The sequence below is a fragment of the Anser cygnoides genome, chromosome 4, assembly GCF_040182565.1.
Source record: "Anser cygnoides isolate HZ-2024a breed goose chromosome 4, Taihu_goose_T2T_genome, whole genome shotgun sequence".
Classification (NCBI taxonomy): Eukaryota; Metazoa; Chordata; class Aves; order Anseriformes; family Anatidae; genus Anser; species Anser cygnoides.
The window spans coordinates 42,175,958-42,185,154 of NC_089876.1; positions in this window are offsets into that span (position 1 = coordinate 42,175,958).

A 9,197-nucleotide genomic window follows, 5' to 3' on the forward strand; every position below is an offset into this window, starting at 1 on the left:
CTCATTCAAAATGGGATATTAAAGAAATAATAATGTAGGAGAGTCAGGTTGGACTGCTGGGCTTTTGGGTCCAGCCTTTGTGAACTTGAATCAAGTGACCACATGGTGAAGCAAGCTAGAAAGGTAGGATTCCAGCTAAGTCCTGAGCAAACCAGCTATCTACATATAAGCTGCTTTTCCTTCTCCTCAGTCTAGAACAGGGAATTGAATTTATTCCTGTATGACATATAAGTGCAGACAGATATGTATAGAACTTCATATCTAACCAGTTGGATTTACAGAAATTGAGAATTGAAATTATTTTAAAATCTTGATCTCCAAATGTTTTAACAAAACTTCACTACTGAAGTTACTAGATTTCTTTTGTCTATCTGGTAGATGCTCTGAGGGCTGAACTTCTGTTGAAAGCTTTGGGATTTTATGGTACTTACGCGTGTTGCAACCTCCAGAGTTGTTCTGCTATACAGGAGGAGGAGGAAATCTTGTCTGGTTCGGAGGGGAACTCACTGCTCTAGTGAGCTATTAAATAGTGAAGAAAATTTTATCTCATTACAGGGAGTTCTGTAAATCTACCAGTGATGGAAGTACTGTAGCGATGGCAAATAGATGGAGAAAAAATAGAGATGCATTTCAGTAAACTTTTATTTATTGTAACAGCTTTGCTCACAGAAACACATTTGGCCAAGCCACAATTGTCCTGTTGACCTAAAACTCTAATATTTCTTATTATTAACCTTGTGTTCACTAGTTTACAATGTGACTAGTTACACTTTCCTTCTTTGGAGAAAAGAAAAATGCCTTTGAGAATGCCTCTTACCTAGGCTCGCATTTGTTGGATGCCATCGCTGAGAAGACCATTGCGAAATGGAGCATGGATGAGGAAGATCACTTCATTCAAGGTTAAAGTAAGGGGATAGCAAAAGGCATGCAACTATAGGTGTGCTTTGAGTTGTATTTCTGCTGTCTTCAGAAACCATAAATAGAAAGGAAGTTCAAGAAATGAGCATTTCTTACTAACAGAACTTCAAGACAGCATGTTCTCTTATGTAAGCAACATGTTTTCCATAAATTGTTTCAAGCTGTACAAATGTGTTTGCCAATCCTCAAAGCAATCATTTGCAGCCAGTTTTTTTGGATGATAATAAGATTAATGATAAAATAACACTGAAAACAATTTTAAAATAACCTTGGGGATTTAACATAAATCCATAAAAACAAGGAAATTCTGAGGTAAGGCAGCCAGAGTGTATTTAACTTAGTCCTGTTTTGCTTCCCAACTGCAACACGTAGGTTTGTTCATTAGGAGTAAAGGGTTTAAGGCCACTTGATAAAAGTACAAACCATACATGCACTGAAAGAGCTGTAAGCACAGCAATATACAGAGGATGTTGGGTTTACCTTAATTATAAGTGGCTTTATCTGTGTGTTAGCATGGCTAAATAGTATTAAGGAAAATAGTATGTATTTTATTTCCTCTGCTTATTTTTTAATACTTCGTGACTAACATTTTATCTAGCGGTCATCCACTTTTTCTGATGCCCAAATTTATCATGTAATAGTGATTACTGTAGCTAGACTTCAGTTTTCCTGAAATGAAAGGTATTAATCGTTGTATAATACATCACATTGATAGGTTTAATCTTACCTTCAAACTATTATCTTTGTGTCGGTGTAACATCTTGATATACAAACATTTGCAATAATTACTGTGCTAGTAGTGGTTATACCTTTTCAAAATAAAGTATACTAATAATTTCAAACAACTTAGTTTATATAAAGGAACAAGAGAGAATGCCCACAGAAAAACTAAACTGATACTGAAATAAGTCTGTATAGTGGAGCTAATAATACTCACTTTGCATAGGCTTTGTACTGGTTGCTTTTGAAAACACAGGTTTTATGCTGAGTTTCTTAAGCTTATGAAAGATGTAAACAAGGAAAATTCAACTATGTAATTGTACTGACAATAAGAGGATTTATCAGCAGCCTAGAAACTTTAAATGTACTGCCTAGACCTGCAACTTGATCTGAAGGAGCAGTTATTAGCAGTACTAGGTTAAAAACCTTCCTGCTGCAGAAAAGCCTTTTGAGGGCTGGTGTGCTTGTTGCAGAGTGAGTCTCTGAAGAGTTGCATTATGAAGTTCTGGCAAGTCTCTACTGGACATGTGCAAAGTGCAGTTATTTCAGACGTTTGCTATAGCACTACAGCACTAAATTTTACTTGATTTTCAAAGGATAATCCCTTAACCATCACCTATATCCCTAACCCCAAATTTCTAGTCCTTGCTCAAAGCTACATCTAGGCTAGAGTTTTCATATGTGAGATTTAGAATCAGGACAACAGCATCTTTCTTCTCAGCTGTGTTCTTTGAAATTGGTAGGTTTTATGGTAGAAAAATTTATTTGTAAAAAGTCTGAAGCCTGATGGGATGAAAGAAGTCAAGTCAGAGAGTTCAAAGTGTAAGATTACAGACAATACAAAAAAACAGAGGATCTTCTAATGAGAAGGCTTGGGCAGCTAACATAATAATGATCCTACTATATTACTCTGTAATTAGGTAATTTCCTTCTGAGATGGCCAAGAAATAAATCCTATAAACACAAGCTTATATGACAGCAGTGACAAGATAATATCATATCTCACAGAAGTCATTGCCTGAAATCCAAAGATGTAAAATGTGTAGAAATACAAAATAACTTCACGGATATCGTAACCTTCTGAAGCAGGCAGCAGCTGAGGCAGAATCTCCTATCAGTAGACCAGCCAAAGCAAAATCCAGCATGACTGGATGACCATCAGGGGCTGGGTGTTTAAACACCTGAGTTACAGAAATGGGAGATGTATTCATCCTTTTCACGCTCCAAGGACACAGACATCTCTTGGAAACTATGGGCTGGAGCATGTTATTTCAGAAGAAAGTACTTACTAGCAGGGAGTAACCCTGCATTTTGATTGCCAAATGCTTTCCGCTGTAAAAAAAAAAAAAAAATGTCCTTTGACCTTTCTGGGAAAGCTGTGGTTCTCCCTTTGTGTATGGGAAGCCTTGGAAAGTTGTGCAGAGACAGCTCCTTGGAGCAAGAGAGGTGTCTTTTTCTGCCTGCTTCTGCTCAGCTCTGGCTGAGACATTGTTTCATGTAAGTTTCACTTGCATCCTTTCTAAAATGGTAGAATCAAAGGCTCAGTTTTAACCACGGAGGACAACCTGGCTGGGCAGTTCACAGCTGAGAAGGAGAAAGGTCTTTTGCCACCTCTCCCTTTCTTTCCACTACTGGCTATACTCGTCCGATGGTTCAGTTTGTGCCAACACTGGCGCCCTTATGCTGTGCCCAAATTCACTAATCTGGCAGAAACCTACTGCTCTGACAAGAGCATCACCAGGGAATGAGCTGATTCAGTTCAAGGCAAGATTCAGTATGGGGGAAAGCCAGTGTGAGGACAGGACTGGCGTCGTGTGGCTAGGAGGATGGAGGAGAAGGAGCAGCTATTCAGGGAAGAGCAAATCCTCCTTTTCAGTGCTGCCTTGGTTCAGCTCATCCATTTGGGAAGTGGTGATCCCAGGCTAGACCAAAACAAAAGCATTTATTCTGTTCTGAGCTGAGGAAATAAGCATCTTCTCAAGGGAGATGGGTAGAGAGAGCCAGCCTGGATGTCCTTGACAATTTATTCTCCTCCATCGCCTACATTAGTCCTGCTGTTCAATTATATTGCGGTGGTGCATATCAGAATCCACCCCTGTTCTTGATGGTGCCTTATTACTGGGTCTTCAAACATAAAACCAACAGGAAATAGCATTCAGAACTCAGATCATTAGATGAAATATATTTAGGAAGTGCTGAAATGCTTGAAAATGCAGCTCTCAGTGTTGTGAGCATCCTAATTTAGTCCTCTTCTCTTGTGTGCATTATGGTACCTTCAAGGGTGCGAGCTCATCATTATCTTTCCTGCCACTTCCCTTCATCTTGCAGTGAATGAAAATAGCAGAAAGTGTTATAAAGAAGAAATTAAAGATTCTGTGTAGGCTTTGGATGCTGGGTAATAAGTAGGTCAGTAGCCAAATTAAAAAACCTAAATATCTTACTGTTCAAAGAGCGTGCTATCTGTCATTTCTGTACTTAAATGCAGACTTTGGTGTAAAAAAAATAGCTTTTAACCATAAAACTAAAGATACTATCTCAATACTTACATGGAAGGCGGCTGGACAACAGTTGTACAGGCAACCTAAATTCTGGTAATACCTGACTTCAGCAGAGCTTGATTTTGCCATCTTAATTGTGTGCGTGGGGCCTGTCCAATTGTTTGTATGTCATTAACATTAAAGAAATGAATAACCATTCACAAGACCTTTCCTATGCGCATTGTGTTCTTTAGTCCATAAGGATTAACTTCTTTCTAGGCAAAGCTTCAAAAAGGAAAATTACGTACTATTAAAATAACTCATTTTAGAGCTTCATATTTTCACTTAGATCTTAATCAAGCTATTATTGTTATTAAAATATTCTGAAGTGAATTCAGATTTCATAAATATGGATTTTTTTTTGGAGCTGCTTTTGCGTGCAGAGCAAGTTAGAAATGAGCACACAGCCTCTAATGGGACTTATTAGTTCCCATAGCAGTTGCTTATAGTTTCTTCAGTGACTCAGCTGGAGACCCTGGTGCTCTCTGAAGCGTTTGCCACATTTATTTCCCCGACATCTCATAAAATCCTGATTGCAAGAGTCTCTTGCTAAGTCTTCTATGTACAATTTTATCAAGATCGTCAAAAAGGTACATTAGAAATCCAAATTAAATTGGCAAAGCAAAATGAAGTAGCTTGGGATAAAACTCCTAGTGCCTGCTTACGTCCCCTTTTGCTATGGTTAAGTATTGCAGCATTTTCTCTACAAGGGCAGATTTTTCCTTTCTTGCATATTTATTTTTGTTGTTAATTTAAAACCTTTTTATATGTTTACCTAGGTTTCTAGTACATCTGCTTCTTTTTAAACTGAGCTCTGTAATAGCCATCACCTGTGTCCTTATAAATGCAGAAATTCTCTGCTCTTTGCTTGCTTTCCTCCTTCAGTGCGTTGCTGAGTCTGTCCCATTTGGCTTTTCTCTGTTCTGCACTGACTGCCTTCCATTTTTCTTCTCCTTTAACCAGTCTTTTTTGGTTAGTACAGTGAGTAAAACGCGCGCGATCCTGACCTCTTCCCTCTAGGAGACTGCAGCGAGTCTGTAAGCTGCAGCAGCGTTAGAAAGATGCGATCGAAGAGCAATGTGACGTGGCTTTGGGATGTTTGGTAGCTTGTGGCTGCCCGCAGAGCAGTGTCTGGTGCCAGTGCAAAGCAGGGAAGCCTAAAGCTGTTTTCGGTTTTCCCATACACCCTCTGAACCTGAAGTAAGTGACTCCTGATTTATAGGGACGTGAAGAGGAATGGAAATGGGCCAGCAGCTGAGAGCTCCTCTTGCTGAGATGGGTACGTGTGCGCCAGTTGGCTATGGGGTTTCTTTTGGCAAGGACTCCTGCAACTGCAGAGTTGCTGAATACATCTTATGCACTGAAATAAGGTCTTTTAAAAAACTGTGGAACTAGCTTGTTGGAATTGCTGTCATGTTTAAAAACGCCAGGGATAACGACAGGATCTATGCAATACCAGTTTTGCTGCCTGAACATAAAGTAACCATAGAGGATAGTTGAGGAAAAGGATCGCTATGCTAATAAAAAATGCTGATTTTGGCTGGAAGGGAGTTTGTGTTCTTCATAGCAGCTGGCATGGCACTATGTTTTGGGTTTGTGACCAAAACAGTGTTGATAATGCATCTAGCTGATACTGGAGGGTGCTGATGGTATGTGGAGGCTATCTGTTTCTCACCCTGCCCCACCAGTGAGGAGCTGGGGGTGGTCAGGAGGCTGGGAGGGGATGTTCTCCAGACGCTGCTTAAAACAGGACGGGATGACTTGCAGGATCACAGAGCCACTGAGGCTGGAAGTCACCTCTGGAGGTGGTCTAGTCCAACCCCAGGGCTGTGCCCAGTGGTTTTTGGTATCTCCAGGGATGGAGGTGCCACAACCCCTCTACCATTTTGTTTGGGAATGGCTTATAATGAGAGCTGCACAGTACACGCACAAACGTATAGTTTTGCCAAGAATTCAGGCAATATTAATTAATATATTTTTAAACAAAATCCCAACCTTAAACTTGCCTCAGATGCCCTATTTCAGCTTTTTGACTAATTACAGCTGGCTTTGTAATGGTAAGTGAAATGGACGGCAAAGTTGCTTCCCTATTCCCTTGCTCTAGCTGAGCTCCTCTAGGATAATTGTCTCCATTTTCTCTATCTGCCGTCTTTAGTGACCTTGCTTTAATGACCTGGGAAGTACGATGGGCCAAAGTCAGTGCTGTCATGCATGGGATCGGTGCCACTAGTAACAGGTCTTTTTTGCAGTGATCTTAACAGAGGCTTTGATCCGGTGTTTCTCAGCAATGCTGCAGAAGTTATGCACCTGCTCCCATCTTCAGTTCGTCACAGGCTCAGGCTTAAATGATGTATGGAGTGCAGAAGTACAGTTTTTTGGATAATTAAAACAAACAAAAAGAAGCATTTCCTCTCTTTGACAGATAAATGGCTAAGTAGATTAAAACACGGTTGAAAAAGCTTTTCTTGTAAACTAGAAATATGATTGTGGAGTATTTTGCCTATGAGTAATGGATTGGAATCTGTAACTATTGGCCACAATGTTGTTTTTGCTAATTTCAAAAAAAAAAACACAAAACGTTATGATGGGGGTCCTGTTATGCCATCACCAGAGGAAGACAACTAGTTCCCCTCGCATCCCTCCCAAAAATCTGTTACAGTCTATAAATTAGCAGAGGGAGCCACATGGGGATATAAAATAAAGATTTTTAAAAAGATATAGGTCTTGTCAAGGCCCATGAGATTTGGATGGAGATTTTCCAATGTTCAGAATTGTTTTAGAGCTGAGCACCTACTTCAGAGCCACTCCTGTTTTGAAAATTTTCTTCCTTTTTTTTTTTTTCCCAAAGATCTTGCTAAATGTCATTAGTAAATTAAAACTAAATATTGCCAGATATACAAACAACTTTGTCTTTATGGATATTCCATGAATAACCTTTACTTAACTGAATAAAGCAGAAAAGCAGTAAGTTCAACCTTTCTTTCTCCCTCTGAGCAGTCCACTCCCTTGCGCAAAGTTCAGCTCTCAGTCCAGACCACCCACATCATGAATGAACGCTCTGATCTTGCCCTCCAACCACCTGGAACTGGATAACTGCCTTCCAAAATAGACTACACCCTCTTTTACTTCCTAGTGGCACAGGTATAGTTTTCAGTACTTAAGCACTTTACGGACAAGGGTGATATCCATTCTACTTCTATAATTATTACTAAAACTTTTACTCTCCAAGGAAAAGGAAAAATACGGGACAAAAGATACTAGCACACAAATTTTTCAGTGTACTAATATTACACCTCTGTCCATTTCTGTCCACTTTGAAAGTCAAGTTTGCAATAGGGAACCTGAGGAATCAGACTTGTAAAACCTATAATTCCTGTGACTCCAGAGCCTGGAGAAATTTGGGGGTACACAACCTCTTGTTTCAGACTTGGTGTTACCACTTGGTGCTTTAGGAGAAACTGTTTTTTTGAATCTGCACGGTGCCCTGGTGATTTGGGACTCTCAAATATGCAAATAAATGTTTTGGAGAACTTACATCTTTCAGGGGTTGTTCTCACTCACAGCACTGCTGGATGTTGGATGAGAAGCTTAAGTGGGCTGTAGGTGGGCCTCAGGCTGGGCGCATCGTTCTTAGGATCCCTGCTCTGGCAGAGGTAATACTGAAGGGAACGTCCAAGCTTGATGAGGAGAGGCAGGATGAGAGACCTGGGAAGGGCCACGAACTGTCAATGGAAGGATCAGTGAGATCTTCCTCTGTCTCACAGGTCCGTGGGGGTCTTTATCTTCCTAACTCCTCAGCATACCCACCAAGAACAGAAAACAGGATAGAACGATGTAACCACGATACAGTTATCAAAAGATAACCAAATGGCTCCTTCCCACCTGCCTAGTAGCTCCAGAGATAAGTTTTGGGAGGGCAGTTACCATCTGCATCCTGGGAAAGCACGAACTTCAGTTCACATTTGCTGAAAGCATATCTGGCTGCTGGAAGGGCCAGAGGGAAGGGTCCTGCTGAAGAAGCCACAGGGACGAACTAGTGCAAACCAGCAGTTATGCAGAGGAATGCCATAAGATTCTGCCTAAGAGCCTCCATTTCTAGACACTGTCCCAGCATCTGCATCAGGAAATCAGCCCACTATTTATTTCCAACCTTTGTTGGGTTCACAGAAAACAGATTTTTTTGGAAGAAAATTTCTTCTAGTGGTATGCAGTGCAGAAAAGAAAGAATTAGGAAAAGAAACTGCTGATAAAGACTGCATCGAAAGCAGAATAGTGATCAACATCTAACTGCAGAAACAAAAGCTCATTTACTGTAAATGATGCACTTTGATCTTTGAGTGAAATTCAACCATAGTGTAACGGCATTAATTGACCCTAAGGGTTTGTTTGGCTTTTCCTTTTTAAATGTTCTCATCTTGTTTCTGGAAAAAAATATGTGATAACAGATTTGCAATGCGCCTGATTTACATTCTTAACATTTATTATGGCCCAACCTAGCCCGCATTCACATTCCAGTGTCTCCTCCTGAATAAACCGAAGCACCTTCCAGATGTGGTTGATACGCTGATTATGTTTCTGTGCTGCAAAAGTTATACGAAGATTTCTTAACGACAGGCACAAGTTTTTATTTAATTTAGGATTTTGCCTTCCAGTAAACTCGTCTTTTCATAAGGACAAAGCCAGTTCTGCAAGGTTCAAACTGGAAGCCCTTGGTGGTTAATTTTCTGCCAGGATGGGAGGAGTCAACCACTGCTGTGTGAGCATCACTACGAGATATGGGCTGGGACACTTGCAGACCACCGTCAAGCCAAAGAAAGAGTGGAGGGAGACACCCAAGCAAACAGAATTTTCTGAATTAGTCCTTGTATCCTGGCTTGTCTGCTTTGTCTTTTAGATGAAAAACTCCGTGGGATAAAACTGCATTTCCTACATTTGGGGATTTGTGTAGCATCAAGCACGGTATCATCAAATGTAGTATAATTCATCACTGATGAGACAATGCCAGCTATGAATGATTTAGAA